Source organism: Xenopus laevis, chromosome 6L, assembly GCF_017654675.1.
Source record: "Xenopus laevis strain J_2021 chromosome 6L, Xenopus_laevis_v10.1, whole genome shotgun sequence".
NCBI classification, from domain to species: Eukaryota; Metazoa; Chordata; class Amphibia; order Anura; family Pipidae; genus Xenopus; species Xenopus laevis.
Genome location: NC_054381.1, coordinates 55913688 through 55926558, shown reverse-complemented (window position 1 = coordinate 55926558; position 12871 = coordinate 55913688). Strand labels below are relative to the sequence as shown.

The 12871-nt window shown below is 45.1% G+C and overlaps 1 long non-coding RNA gene across 3 annotated transcripts; it reads left to right on the top strand.

The window, feature by feature from the left end:
• Window positions 1-522: 522 nt before the first annotated feature.
• LOC121394628 lies at window positions 523-12871 on the top strand. 3 transcript variants are annotated; one of them, XR_005961859.1, is made up of 4 exons: window positions 523-982; window positions 2452-2714; window positions 3039-3127; window positions 12547-12871. It is a non-coding gene; the product is annotated as an uncharacterized LOC121394628 (long non-coding RNA). The 3 variants fall into 3 exon arrangements; XR_005961857.1 differs by lacking the exon at window positions 12547-12871 and adding an exon at window positions 11409-12463; XR_005961858.1 differs by lacking the exon at window positions 12547-12871 and adding an exon at window positions 6673-6722.

Genomic DNA, 12871 nt, shown 5'->3' with positions numbered 1-12871 from the left:
CCCTGTGGAAACTGTAACCTAAGGGCCTCACATCTCATTAATCAGCCAGTGTGCATATTACATATATAAGTAAAAGTAAAAAAAAAAAAAGCAAGGCAACAAGTACTTTTTTGTGCGCGCGCGCATGTTGTACACTTGCTAAAGTTGTGCGAGTGCATATATAACTCTGTATACATGTGTGTGTGAATAAGTCTATAAAATTAGAAAAAGCTTGCATGAATGTGTGTTGTGTGTAAAATAGGTCTGCTGGAGGGAGACCTGTAGAAGGCTTGTAGAGTGTATCCAGTAGGAAATTATGGGGGGGCTTCTAGGAAAAGGCAAAACAGCAGACATGTAATTGTCGTAAGTCTGCTGTTTAGAACCAATCCTCAGAAGATCAGGTCTAAGGATAAATTGCACGTGCACCTGGAGTTGTTCCCAGAGCCCTCTGCCAAGGTAGAGAATGCCAAGCACCGTCAGCACCAACCCCACCTGCGGCCCAAACTTGTCAAATTTACCCCTCTCCACATCTTCCCAACTTGTAAAAACTTTCCTTCTGACTTTGCACAACTCGAGTTCCACCTGCACCCCCCTTCCCTGCAGACCGAACTTGTAACTGCCTCTGCACAACAAGTTCCCCCAGCACGTCACTCGCACCCCCCAAACTTGTTGCATTAGCCAATTTGCCTCTGCACATTAATATCTTTATGTATTTAGATATAGAATTTGTGTGAAATATATTATCCTTTATTAAAGTAGGGTTGGATCTGTCCATTGGGTGTCTAGAGTGTGTATATTCTGGGACTTAGTTTGTATTAAAGAAGTGACTCATTCTAAGCCACTTTTCAATTGCCCTTCTTTTTTTCTTTTTTATAGTTTTTGAATTATTTGCTTTCTTCTTCTGAATCTTTCCAGCTTTCAAATGGGGGTCACGAGGGCCAGAACTAGGTGTAGGCAGAAGAGGCACCTACCTAGAGCACATAAATACGGGGGAGCTGAGCAGGTACCTGTTAATGGGTCTTTGCCTACCACCAGTCACTCCCCTCTGTCACTCTCCTCTCCTTCGCCTTCCCTCTGCCTCCCCTCTGATGCACTTCCCCCCTCCTCTGTCCTCCCCTCTGCCGCTTTCCCTTCGTTCACTCTACTCTCCTTATCCTCTGTCTATTTACCCCAGTTTACGGCACGTGGACGTTTACACGTGCCCACTGGTGAGGAGGGTGGTGGCCGCTTGGTTGCCTAGGGCTGCTGGACGGATTGGTCTGGCCCTGGGGGTCACGGATCACATATAAAATCAAATGCTTTGTAAGGCTGCAAAATGTACAGTTATTGCTACTTTGTATTGCTGATCTTTCTATTCAGGCCCTCTCCTACCCATATTCCAGTCTTGTAGATTAATTATTGCTAGGATAATTTGGACCCTAGCAACCAGATTGCTGAAACTGCAAACTGGAGAGCTGCTGAGTAAAAAGCTAAATAACTAACAACACAAATAATAAATGGTTTTTAATTATTTGCAAATTGTCTCAGACTATCACTTACTGTGTAAAGTAAATGAACAACCGCTTTTACCTCTAGGAAATTTGCTCATGCTTACCAACCCCTTCGATGTTGCTCCCAGCAGGGGCGTAACTACCGGGGGCGCAGGGGGTGCAACTGGGCCAGGGCCCGCACCCCGCAGGGCCCCCCCGGCAGATTGTGTGCGCCCGCACCAGGGCCCGCCCCCACCTAGTTCCGTTACTGGCTCCCAGTAACCTCAAAGTAGGTGCTTATTACTGAATTCCATACTTGGAGGCAAGTTTTGGTTGTATAAAAACCAGATGTACTGCCAAACAGAGCCTCCTGTAGTCTGCCAGTCCACATAGGGGCCACCAAATAGCCAATCACAGCCTTTATTTGGCATCCCCAGGGACTATTTTCATGCTTGTGTTGCTCCCCAACTCTTTTTATATTTAAATGTAAAAAAGGTTGGGGACCGCTGCTATAGGCAGTCACTATTTATCTGGTTGGTGTGGGCTGTTTGGGCCTCTGTGTACTTGAAATGACAGGTCTTTTTATAAATCCCACTCCAGGCCCTCCACAGCTACAGGGGTCATGACTGAAGAAGAAAAAAAGTATTGGTTCCTACACATGCATAGACTGTCCTGGACATAAGGGAATTCATACAGTTTTGTTTTTAGACATATATATATACGCATTTACTCTGTACAACCAATATGGAATGCAGGTGGTACAACTATCGGGGATCCTAAAAAATTTGATTTATAGTTTGGTTTATCAGAGGGGGGGGGCCCAGGTTTATACTGGGCAGTAGCTGGAAATGTGTGTTCAAAATTGTGATCCCACATGCATTATCCTGAACCAGGCAGGCCTGGACACTTTCTGGTCTAGTTAGGTGTATTGTAATTAACTATATCCTGCAGGGCTCTATTTTCTTAATTCTTACGTTTTTTGGTTATGTTGTCTGCTTCTCAGTCTTAAAGGTTTCTTCAGGTAAAGAACCCCTGGAGCCATTTACAATGGAAAGGAAGATTCTGTGTGAAAGATGAAAGAAGCTGGACTCCAGAAATCCTAAACGTTGATACCAGGACAGCACAGATAATTGACAATGGTAATATAGGCAGGGCCGAGCCAAGCCAGCCAGCCCCCTCGCACCCCCTACACACATGTACAACCACAGGCACGCGCACGCACAAGAGCACATTGCCGGCAAGAGAGGACAAGGGTCATGACTAGGGGTAAGTGATTGTAGAGGTAAGTGACTAGTGTCCCCCACCACTGTGCCCTAGGCAAATGCCTCTTCTGCCTACCCCTACTTCCGGCCCTAAATATGGGCAACGTGTAGTTTATGTAATGCAGTTTTTGTACTTTATTACACTTTAGTCACCCACGTCCCATTCTAATACCCACACTGTGCATTAAAATTATACGGGGACATATGCACAGCAATGCTATACCCAGACCAAATCTCTGATACTATAGAACATCATTTTACAATTTGTGCTATCGGAAAGTAATATTCCATAAGCAAACCACAAATTGACTGCTTTTTGCAATTGCAGGTATTTTCTGGATAACATGGGAAGATCTACGAGTGAGATCTACTTGAGTGGAAACCAAAGTCTTTTGAAGAATCCACCTGCATACACAGGTATGTAACAGATATAGTAATATTCATTATACAGAAATTAAAATTGAGAGAATTCAAGCTAGACAAAATAATTATACTCTGGGCCTGTGGAACACTGGGAAAAACCCAGTAGGCCCCACATGCCCAGTACCTGCTCTTGGACCCGAATCTCACTCCCCAGACTTTCAAGTGGAAAGTTAAGGAGTAGGTAGAAAATGGTGAAGGGGACAGGGGGATGGGGAAGGTGGACTAGGGCCCTTGAAAGCACAACCCTGGTGAGCCCCTGGACATCCCAGAATATCCTATATACAAATTACTTTGTGTGTATCCAGAGATACAGTATTCTCATAACAGTAAAATAAACACATAAAGCAGGAATGTACTAAATGCAATCTAAAATGTAGTCATTTTTTTGTGTGAGGGAATAGCGTGGTTGTTAACATGTTATTTTAATACTGTAAGTGTAATCAGGCTGGAACTGTCAATGCACTGGAAGGTTTGATCTGCCTGGTTAGTGCATTTATACTACTAGTTAGTGGTGCTTGCGAAGCAAAGCATCACTACTGTTATCTTGCAAACTTATTTTTATTCTTCTTCCGTATGAAAGTTTGGCGCGTAACTAGTCCCGCACCGTTTGTCCTAGACCCATGAATGAGGTGTCAAATCGTGCGGCTTAATCGGGAATGGGGTGGTATGACTTTTCTAAGGGGTGGGTGGTTAATTGCCCCTTGCGGGGGCAATTAACCACCCCGAAAAGTCCCATAGATTAACATTGAGGCCAACTTTTGACGGATTCTAGCGCAGAGAGGGAATCTTGTAGAAACGTTAAATTTACCACATTTGAAGAGGTTTGCGACCTGTGTCAGATGATACCCCACACGAGGGTATAAGTTTTACCCCCGGGGCAGGAGAGGTCCCCAAATTTGCCCCATTGACTTATAATGGGGAATTTATCGAATAATTAGTTTGTCGCAGACCCATGAATGAGGTGTCAAACCGTTCATCTTATTCGGGAATGGGGTGTTGTGACTTTTCTGTCCTATTTTGGGGACCCAAAAAAGTGAGCGGAGCCGCAAACAACCAATCAGATTTTCCCTATTGACTTCAATGAGAAAATGTAAACAGCTGTAATTCTCACAGTAATAAAGCCAGAGCTCCCAAACTTGGCACCGTGGGTCACTGGGTGACTGCAGCCAAAATTTACAAAAAGTGGGCGGAGTCTACAACAGCCAATCAAATTTCAGCCATTCAATTAAATAGGAAAATTTTAAACTGCTGCCGCTCTAAGACGGTTAATGGCAGCCTCCTCAAAGTTGGCACAGTTGGTCACTGGGGGACTGGGATTAAAATTAAGAAAAGTGGGTGGAGCCAAAACCAACCAATCAGATTTCTTTGATTGGTTTTAATGGGAAAAATTAAGAAGGCTGCCATTCTCTCAGTATTGATGTCAGGGACCTTGAATATCACAAATGTGGTCGCTGGGGGTTTCCACTTCAAGTTTAGAAAAAGTGGGTGGAGCCACCAACAACCAATCAAATTTCATTCATTGATTTTCAATAGAAAAAAATAGAAATGCTGCCATTTTTACACATTAAATGACAGCATTCCCAAACTTTGGTATGTTAGTCACTGAGTGACTGTGGTTCACAATTAGGAAAAAAAGGGGCGGGGCAACAACAGCCAATCAGATTTGGGCCTGAGTTTTGCCACGGCAAGCACCACTCACATTTTCTTCAGGAAATGTACCTCTCTAGTTAATATTTTCATTTGGTGTCGGCACATGCCACCTGCTGTGGTATATCCAGGCCCGGACTGGTAATCTGTCCTATCAGTGGGCCGATGCCTTATTAGATGCGGGCATCATGCGGCGCTGCACTTGTAAGCCGGGCCCCAAACGGAGAGGTGTCCTCCCCAGCTCTTTTCTGGATAAAAAGACAGTGCCTTATTCCCCTCCCCTTTATGACATGTGCAATGGGAGTGTTTGGATCGGGCTTTCCCTATCATATCGGAGTCTCTACCTGCAGCGCTACATCATAGTCTTAAGAAGCAGGGTACGCGCCTCCTTTCTATTCGGGTGCGAGCAGTACACTGTGCACGCTGCTCTGATATCATGTGCCCCTCTTCCTCCTGCACAGACTGAAGCAAGCCGGTTGCTAGGCTTGATTCTCCCTCTCCTGTCATAACTCATCTCTGCCTCCAGTAACTTGTATGTTGTTTTAAAGCTGCTAACAAAATCCACAAGAGTTCTGCAGTAGTTAGGAATGTGCCTGGTTATGTACTGTAAGGTCAATAGGAAGCCCAGCTGCTTTCACGTGCAGGGGAACTTTCTACTCACGATCTCTGGGCTCTGAACTGCAGCAGTAGGAATTGTACTCCTAACAGTTCAAATCCAAGCACATTCTACAATAGTGGGAGCTGCCTGAAGATCCAAGTAAGTGGGGGCGAAATTAAGTACAACAGCAACTCTTTTTGCAAGTTGCAATATGATCAGAACAGTGGACAAAACACATAATGAACAGGGTGAAACAAGCTTAATTCAGTCAATCAAAATATCCTAAGACGTTTGTAAGGGGCTTGTAGTACATTTCAGTGTAGTAGCTTGAGGACTTCTTGACCATCCTAGTTCTGACCATCAGAACTAGAATGAACCGGAACAACCAAAGAGTCATGGCAGGAATAGCTAAAAAAAAAAATCTGCATGTGCACACTGGATACTGCTTCTCTGTTGGCCTCACGTGAACCTGCTCTTCATAATCGAAGAGATAAGGACAGCTCCGAGAGAAAAGGAGGAGAGTTCCTCTTATTATTCAGAAACCACATTAAACTGAATGCAGGGACTAATGTATATTGTTCTGGGCCAGTGTATAGGGTATTTTTTGAGTTAGAAAAAAAAGGTTTACTTATTCTTGAAGCATGCTAAGAGTTTGACAGCTCCAGGGTTACCTGTCCCTGAGGAAGCCGTGCATTATGAAAGGGAAGGGGCGCTGCAGAAGGGAGGTAGTTAGGGCTGCTGTAATAACAGGGCAAAAGGGGCATTTGCTTAGGGCCCACTAAATCAAGCGACCGCTGTGTTTCCAGGCATAAACTGTAAACTTTCCATGAAATACAGTGGTGTGAAAAACTATTTGCCCCCTTCCTGATTTCTTATTCTTTTGCATGTTTGTCACACAAAATGTTTCTGATCATCAAACACATTTAACCATTAGTCAAAGATAACACAAGTAAACACAAAATGCAGTTTTTAAATGAGGGTTTTTATTATTTAGGGAGAAAAGAAATCCAAACCTGTGTGAAAAAGTAATTGCCCCCTGAACCTAATAACTGGTTGGGCCACCCTTAGCAGCAATAACTGCAATCAAGCGTTTGCGATAACTTGCAACGAGTCTTTTACAGCACTCTGGAGGAATTTTGGACCACTCATCTTTGCAGAATTGTTGTAATTCAGCTTTATTTGAGGGTTTTCTAGCATGAACCGCCTTTTTAAGGTCATGCCACAACATCTCAATAGGATTCAGGTCAGGACTTTGACTAGCCCACTCCAAAGTCTTCATTTTGTTTTTCTTCAGCCATTCAGAGGTGGATTTGCTGGTGTGTTTTGGGTCATTGTCCTGCTGCAGCACCCAAGATCGCTTCAGCTTGAGTTGACGAACAGATGGCCGGACATTCTCCTTCAGGATTTTTTGGTAGACAGTAGAATTCATGGTTCCATCTATCACAGCAAGTCTTCCAGGTCCTGAAGCAGCAAAACAACCCCAGACCATCACACTACCACCACCATATTTTACTGTTGGTATGATGTTCTTTTTCTGAAATGCTGTGTTACTTTTACGCCAGATGTAACAGGACGCGCACCTTCCAAAAAGTTAAACTTTTGTCTCGTCGGTCCACAAGGTATTTTCCCAAAAGTCTTGGCAATCATTGAGATGTTTTTTAGCAAAATTGAAACGAGCCTTAATGTTCTTTTTGCTTAAAAGTGGTTTGGGCCTTGGAAATCTGCCATGCAGGCCGTTTTTGCCCAGTCTCTTTCTTATGGTGGAGTCGTGAACACTGACCTTAATTGAGGCAAGTGAGGCCTGCAGTTCTTTAGATGTTGTCCTGGGGTCTTTTGTGGCCTCTCGGATGACTTGTCTCTGTGCTCTTGGGGTAATTTTGGTCGGCCGGCCACTCCTGGGAAGGTTCACCACTGTTCCATGTTTTTGCCATTTGTGGATAATGGCTCTCACTGTGGTTCGCTGGAGTCCCAAAGCTTTAGAAATGGCTTTATAACCTTTGAAATTGAACTCAGGTGTGATAAACCACAGTTAAGTTATTTTTTAACAAGGGGGGCAATCACTTTTTAACACAGGCCCATGTAGATTTGGAGTTTTTTTTCTCCCTTAAGGGCTAGTCCACACGGGGAGATAGCGACGCGTTTGCGGTCGCGGCAACAAAGGCCCGCGACAGTCGCCGCGACCGGCGCAGGCGACAGTTTTGTATGGGCGCCTATGTAAAAACGCCTGTGCTAACCACACGAGGCGATGCGCTTTTCAACAGTCGCCTGAAAAAGCCTGGCGAGGCATTTTCAGGCGACTGTTGAAAAGCACATCGCCTCGTGTGGTTAGCACAGGCGTTTTTACATAGGCGCCCATACAAAACTGTCGCCTGCGCCGGTCGCGGCGCTTTGTCGCCGCGACCGCAAACGCGTCGCTATCTCCCCGTGTGGAATAGCCCTAATAACGTAAACCTTCATTTAAAAACTGCATTTTGTGTTCAATTATGTTATCTTTGACTAATAGTTACAGTTTTTGATGAACAGAAACATTTAAGTGTGACAAACATGCAAAAGAATAAGAAATCAGGAAGCGGGCAAATAATGTGAAATGTGAAAATGTGATGTGTGTTTAGTTTTATACATGTGCTGAGGCTGTTGCACATAAAAATAAATGTTCCGTGGGTATCATTTGTGAATATGCCACTATGTCATTCTAATATGAATTCTGGGGGTATTTTACATGGAATTGCTTCCATATTTTATGCTTATTTATGTTTTTCTTTTGTATTCTCATAACTTTTCTTTGTTTTAGCCATTCTGTTTTTTTCCTTTCCCTTCTGCCCCCTCCCTTTTCCCTCCGGCAGGGATCCCCTTTAATTATGTCAACTGCACATGGGTAGAATACGTTGGGTCCTAGCTATCTACATAGCAGGCCTACTATTAGTATGGAGTCCCAACAGGCAATAGGCTAATTCCATAATGATCATGTATATTGTCATGTTTCTTCAGAACTCGATTAATATGAATGATCAAATTCTTCAGCCCTTGTTTAATTTGGTTTTTCTTTATCTAATTTACTTTTCCATATACTCCACATATGTTATTCTAACTTCAAAAATAAAAAATGTATATTTAATATTGGCATTGCCATTGACTAATATAAATGGAGGGAGGCACCAAAGTGGTTCACGGGGGGGGGGCTGAAAATTCCTTTGCAGGGGGGGGTGCAAACTCTAGATACACCACTGAAGTGTCATTTAGTAGTGTATAAGCGAAGCCATTCCTTCCATTGTAAGACACATAAAAACTAGATTATCCTATATAATAAAATCCAAGTGTCTCTGCGTCCAGTCCGTCCCTGTGTCCGTGGAAATGCGCTACTGCGCATGTGCACCACGTGGGGGGAGGGGCGGACCCTGACACGTCACCAACGCAGAGTAACCCGCGGACTGCCAGCGTTTTACAAGCAAACCCCCCTCCCAGATTGATAGAGCCCGTAGCGAGTCCGCCGCTAATAGACACACGGCTCTCTCAGGCAGACATGGGCGGCTGCTACAGACCTAACAAGGCACGGAGTGTGCTCCCCAGCAACATGTGGCCGCAGACACCCGCCAATGCCTGAAATTAAAGGCATCTGGGCCGTTTGCTTTTTCGTGCAGGCTGATGTGTGGGGTGGGCGCTCCGTTTCAGCCACAATAGAAGAGATGCAGTCTCTATCATTTGTACGTTTATAAAGAAGATGCTACAAATCTGTTCTGGCTTTGTTGCTGTTTGTGGACACTTTCAATGCAATGCTGGTGAGGGTCTTCAGACACCATTGTGTAAATCTAGGCATAGAACAGCCCCCTCCTTTCTTTTCTAATATATTGTATGAGAGGGACAGCGCAGGCTTTGTCTCCTGTTCGCCTCTCTATTCTGCCTAGAAAGAAGGAGTGATGTGGAACTGCACTTGCAGTCTGAGCGAACTCCTCTGGGCTTTGCTTGCTGGGTGGAAGCTCAGCGCTCTCTGCTGGCCTGTATCTGATCTGCACTTTAATGAGTTGAACTCTGGTAGCTTGGACAGCGGAGGTGAGGGATGATTCTGGAGGGAAATGCTTCCCCAGCTCTCTAGCGCTACCAAACGGCCAGCAGGGGATGTTGGCTGTAATAATGCATTATCCATATCCTATCCTATATAATAAAATCCAAGTGTCTTTGCGTCCAGTCCGTCCCTGTGTCCGTGGAAATGCGCTACTGCGCATGTGCACCACGTGGGAGGAGGGGCGGACCCTGACATGTCACCAACGCAGAGTAACCCGCAGACTGCCAGCGTTTTACAAGCAAACCCCTCTCCCAGATTGATAGAGCCCGTAGAGGTATCGGCAGTCCCTATTGGCGCCAATCTCACCAACGTAAAAAAAGGGAAAATGTCATTAGGAAACCTTAGGCTGTGTGAAAAGCTCCAGCAGTTGCGCTAAAGCGGTTAAGGGGCGGTGCTACTGTGGGAAGTCATATGACGGGCCATGTCAGGGTATTAGCAAAGGCTGTAGGATTGCCACCGCCCTGATACTGGACAGCTCAAGGCTCAGACCCAAAGAGGAAAATCTATCCTCGACCCGGCAGCGATTTTAGCGAGATTACTGACATATATACCTCAGTCACCTTACAGTTACTCACAATGAACAACCGACTCAGGCAGCGCCAATAGATGCTCAGAATGCAGAGGGAATGTACTAAACACCTCAGTTAAAGCCAAACGAGAGTCTGAATGATCCTGTAGCAGTAGGAGGCTATTGGAGGATAACAGGAGGTGTAGTTTATCCGCAGCAGCACATGTGTGATGAAAATAACATAAACAGGCAACACGTCCCCCCCTGTCACCAATGGATCGCCCCTGCTAAGCTCCATCATCCCCAAAAAGCTTTATTACCACGTGTTCTCTGCTGTTGTTGCTGGGCTTGCCATTCCTGGCCACCAATGTTAACCCCCCTGGCCACCAATGTTAAACCCCCCTGGCCACCAATGTTAAACCCCCCTGGCCACCAATGTTAACACCCCTTGGCCACCAATGTTAACCCCCCTGGCCACCAATGTTAACCCCCCCCCTGGCCACCAATGTTAACCCCCCCTGGCCACCAATGTTAACCCCCCCTGGCCACCAATGTTAACACCCCCCTGGCCACCAATGTTAACACCCCCCTGGCCACCAATGTTAACCCCCCCTGGCCACCAATGTTAACCCCCCTAGCCACCAATGGTCACACCCCCTGGCCACCAATGTTAACCCCCCTAGCCACCAATGGTCACACCCCCCTGGCCACCAATGTTAACACCCCCTGGGCACCAGCATTAACCCCCTGGCCACCAGTGCTACAAAGGGGGCCCTGCCTACTAATGTTACCCATTCTGAAATGTTGGGAGGTATGTGACGACATATGTTCTAGTGCCCGTTAATTTAACGGGCTTAATGTCTAGTATTTCATAATGTACCCCCTACTTAAATTTATAAAGATATTAGTGGTCACCTCGGAGTTATCCGGCCTCATTCTTTTATATGGTCACATAACTCCTCGGTGACATATCTTTATAACTTACAGTAGGGGATACATTATCCACTATATAATATATATATGTATATATACATTTGAAATATGCATGTGTGTAAGTAAAAGACCAGCACGCATTTATGTGTGGGCTGCTTTTTACTCCCAGTCCGGCCCTGGGTATATCTATGCATATTGGGCATCAAACTATTCAGTAGATCCTTGGCGTAAATATTTAGAGTGTTTTCCAATTGTATGTAAGAAATTATGTGGGATAAATGTGGCAAATTGCAATATTTTTAGGTGATCTTCAGAAATGTCATAAAAAACACTGCCTTTAGTGTAGCTTTTTGGATTCTTCAGAATGTGTAATTTACAAAAAATATATGGTTTTGCGGGGGTCTTTGTACTGTAGTTTGGAGCTTTCTGGATAACGGATCCCATACTTGTACTTTCATATGGATTTGTCTAATGGAAATGTGAAGAGCTACATGTATATTTATTTTCCTTTTGATTTCTTTTCCCCAAGTTGTTCAGAAGCACGTTATAACCTCCAGAAAATCGAAATCCTTCCCAGCCTGTCGCCATTTCCCATTATAAAGAGGCTATTACCCAGCATTCTATGAGGTGTGTTATGGTGTCACTTGGGACTGGCTAACTGCATGGCCAGTTAATGTTATTCTGTGTAGTGAAGACACATTACAGCATATGCAGACAGATACAATAAATTCATGATTGCATAGATATTTCCTTTAAGCACAATTCCTTGGGAAAATATGAAGGGACAGCAGCAGAATGTCAGGAGCGCCCGTCTCCAGGGGCATCGCATCCAAGATGGTGGTGCCCATGACCCACGTGGGACAACCATGGGGCTCGTATAGGTAATGGGGAATGGGCTGGGTTTGTGTTAATCAGGTGCTTGTTTCAGTGTAACAAGCTTGTTTGTCGATCAGTGGCAAGTTTTATTTAGCATTTGTTAGAAATTTGCACCCCCGAGCAGCCAACTAAGTAGTATGGGCCTCTTTTTGGCAGTACCCTTTACTTGAAAAATTCTTTGGCCTCAATTACAAAAAGGGGGTCAACTTGTGTAATTACTCACAGTCAGCTGCAGTTTGAGGCAAATGTTGTCAGTGTAGTGGTTCCCGGATACTCTGTCCTAGGCATCCAAGTATTGTATCGATAAGTCAAAGCGGTTAGGAATCATACACTGGGGCAGAAATTGTCTGCTATTGTGCTTTTATTTTTGTCCACACAACATGTTTCAGGCTGCAAAGGCCCTTTCTCAAGTGTGTTCTTATTATTGCACTAATCAAGATCAAAAGAAAAGCACTAACTTTACCAGTCTTAAATCCCACCTAAAAAGCCTACCTCGATCCCCATTTCTGGAATATAATCGTGTTCATGCATTAACTCACTTTATTTGAATGGCACGGTGCATTTGTAAAACAGAGTGAGAAAGTGGGAAAACTAGCAGCCAAAGGAATATGCGCAGACTATATCAAGCTAAGTTTCTGTGGAGCGTCGTCATCTGATTGTGGTGCCATCTCATTTGTGCTAAATCAGTACAGGTATGGGACCCGTTATCCAGAATGCTTGGGACCTGGGGTTTTCCGGATAACTGATCTTTCCCTAATTTGGATCTTCACGCCTTAACCTTTTCCTTGCAGGGGAAAGCCTTAACTACCAAGCACGTAGTACTTACGTTCTTGGCTGTAAAGGGCCTCTCTCTGCATCTGCGGCGATTGCCGCTTCAGCAGAGGCTTCCGGTGGCTCCCAACCCCCTAGGCAACGAGCAGGGACACCGGAGGGGGAGGTCACGTGGGTCCTGCGACGCCATTATGCAGACACGTGTCTGCTCTGTGCTGCGTCTTTTGCTTGCCTGCTCCAGCGCGATCAGGACTTCCTGCTGCGTGGACTCTGCTGTAGGACCCCCCTTGGCTGCCCAGGACCCTCCTGGACTTCAGAACGGTAGGTGGCCTTTATGTAACACTT